Below are 3267 nucleotides of genomic sequence, written 5' to 3'. Positions count from 1 at the left end.
CTGGATTTCCAATTTCTTCTAACTTAGTGTTTGCATAGAGGAATGCCACTGACTTTTGAATGTTAATTTTGTAGCCTGACACCTTACTGTATTGCCTGATGATTTCCAAAAGCTTCTTGCTGGATTCCTTAGGTTTTTCCATGTATACTATCATGTCATCTGCAAATAAGGAGAGTTTGACTTCTTCTCTTCCAATCTGTATGCCTTGAATTCCTTGTTCCTGCCTGATTGCTATGGCAAGAACTTCCAACACTATGTTGAATAGTAATGGTGATAGTGGGCAGCCCTGTCTAGCACCTGATCTGAGGGGAAATGCTTCCAGTTTTTCACCATTGAGTATGATGTTGGCTGTAGGTTTGCTATATATAGACTCCACTATCTTCTGGAATTTTCCATCTAGTCCCATTTTTTTTAGTGTTTTGATCATAAAGGGATGTTGTATTTTGTCAAAGGCTTTCTCTGCATCTATTGATATGACCATGTGGTTTTTGGTCTTGCTTTTGTTGATGTGGTGGATCACATTGATTGACTTACGTATATTAAACCAAGCTTGCATGCCTGGGATAAACCCCACTTGGTCATGATGAACAATCTTTTTGATATACTGCTGTATCCGGTTGGTTAGAATTGTGTTCAATATTTTCACATCTATGTTCATCAGAGATATTGGTCTATAGTTTTCTTTTTTGGTTGTGTCCCTGTCTGCTTTTGGTATCAGGGTGATGTTGGCTTCATAGAAGCTGGCTGGGAGTATTCCAGTGTCTTCAATCTTCTGGAAGACTTTTAAAAGTAGAGGTAATAGTTCTTCTTTGAAAGTTTTGTAGAATTCATTTGTAAAACCATCTGGTCCAGGACTTTTATTTTTGGGAAGATTTTTGATAACTGTTTCAATTTCATTAGCTGTGATGGGCCTGTTCATGTTATCCACTTCCTCTTTACTTAGTTTTGGAAGTTGGTAAGTATCTAGGAAATCATTCATTTCTTCCAGGTTCTCTAGCTTGGTGGCATATAATTGTTCATAGAAGCCTCGCGTGATATGTTGAATTTCTGCAATGTCTGTTGTGATATCTCCTCTTTCATTTACTATCCGATTTATTTGGGTCTTCTCCCTTTTTTGTTTTGTGAGTCTGGCTAAAGGTTTGTCGATTTTGTTCACTCTTTCGAAGAACCAACATTTACTTTCGTTGATCTTTTGTATGGTTTTCCTATTCTCAATGTTATTTATTTCTGCCCTAACTTTAGTGATTTCTGTCCTTCTGGTTGCTTTAGGATTCCTTTGTTGTTCTTCTTCTAGGTCTTTAAGATGTGCAATCAGGCTGTTTATTTGTGCCTTTTCTTGTTTCCTAATGTGTGCTTGTATAGCTATGAACTTCCCTCTTAGGACTGCTTTAGCTGTGTCCCAAATATTTTGATAGCTTGTGTCTTCATTTTCATTGAACTCTCAAAACATTTTGATTTCTTCCTTGATTTCCTCTTTGACCCAGAAGTTGTTAAGAAGTGTACTGTTGAGCTTCCACATTTTGGGACTTTTACTAATCTTTTGTTGATTGTTAAGTGTTAGTTTAATTCCACTGTGGTCTGAGAAGATGCTTGGGATGATTTCAGTGCTCTTGAATTGGCTGATGCTGTCTTTGTGGCCTAACATATGGTCTATCCTTGAGAATGGTCCATGTGGATTTGAGTAAAATGTGTATTCCAGTTTCTTGAGATGAATGACTCTGAAAATGTCCAATAGTTCTAGTTTATCTATCTCTTCATTTAGCTCCCTTATGTCTTTACTGATTTTCTTCCTGGATGATCTGTCAAGTTGAGATAGTGGGGTGTTGAAGTCCCCTACTATGATTGTGTTACTGTTAATATATTGCTGTAGCTCTTTCAGTAGAAGTTTGATGTATTTAGATGGCTTCTCATTGGGTGCATAGATGTTAATAATTCTTAAGTCCTCTTGATTGACTGACCCTCTGAGCATTAAGTAGTGTTCATCCCTATCTTTTTAGATCTTATCTATTTTAAAGTCTATCGTGTCAGATATGAGAATAGCTGTTCCTGCCCTTTTTTGTGGGCCATTGGCTTGTATGATAGTTTTCCATCCTTTCACTTTAAGTCTGTGTTTGTCTTGTTGAGTTAGGTGAGTTTCCTGTAGACAACATATTGTTGGGTTGTGTTTTCTGATCCATCTTCCTACTCTGTGTCTTTTACTAGGTGAATTCAGGCCATTGACATTTAATGATATCAAAGATTGAAGATATTTTAACGCCATTCTTGAAGAGTTTTAGAGTGTTTTGATATATGTCCTATTTGTGGTGGTCTGGTTGTTTATAGGAGACCTTTCAGAACTTCTTTCAGGGCAGGCTTGGTGATGGTTGCTTCCTTCAACTGTTGCTTGTCTGAGAAGGTTTTGATGCTTCCATCTAGTCTGAATGACAGTCTATCAGGATATAGTATTCTTGGCTGAAAGCCTTTCTCATTGAGCACTCGATAGATATCTTGCCATTCTCTTCTGGCCTGTAGTGTTTGTATGGAGAAGTCTGCTGCTAATCTTATGGGTTTTCCTTTGTAGGTGACTCTTTGTTTTTCTCTTGCAGCCTTGAGGATCCTTTCTTTATCCTTATTCCTTTCCATTCTAAGTATGACATGTCTTGGTGTCTTTAGGTCTGGGTTAATTCTGTTTGAGACCCTCTGGGCTTCTTGAATCTTTATGTCTTTGGTGTTGTCTTGACTAGAGAAATTTTCAGCTATTATGGCCTGGAGAATGCTTTCTTCCTCTCCTTCTCTTTCTTCCTCTGGTAAGCCAATAATGCGTATATTGTTTCTTTTGAAGTCATCCTATAGGACTCTGTTGTTGTTTTCAGCATCTCTTAATCTCTTTTTGAGATCTCTTACTTCTTTTTTAGTTGTCTCTAATTCATCCTCAATCTTGCTAATTCTGTCTTCAGCCTCACAGATTCTATTCTCTCTGCCCTCTACTGTTTTCTGGAGTTCATCTATTTTGTTGCCCTGCTCTGATACTGTTTTAGCTTGTTCAGCTAGTTGCCTTCTTAGCTCAGCGATTTTAGCTTTCAGCTCTCTAATAACCATGAGATAATTAGAATTTTCTTCCATATTCTCATTTGTTGTTCCTGCATTTCTGATTACAATTTTTTCAAATTCTTTACTCACTCCTATTATTATTTCCTTAGCTAATGTTTGGATGTTGAACTCGTTGTTTTGTGCTTCACCCTCTGGATGACTTTTAGCTGGACTCTTGTCCTGGTTCGAGTCTCCAAT

Source organism: Erinaceus europaeus, chromosome 7 (assembly GCF_950295315.1).
Source record: "Erinaceus europaeus chromosome 7, mEriEur2.1, whole genome shotgun sequence".
NCBI classification, from domain to species: domain Eukaryota; kingdom Metazoa; phylum Chordata; class Mammalia; order Eulipotyphla; family Erinaceidae; genus Erinaceus; species Erinaceus europaeus.
This window is presented reverse-complemented; position numbering follows the sequence as displayed.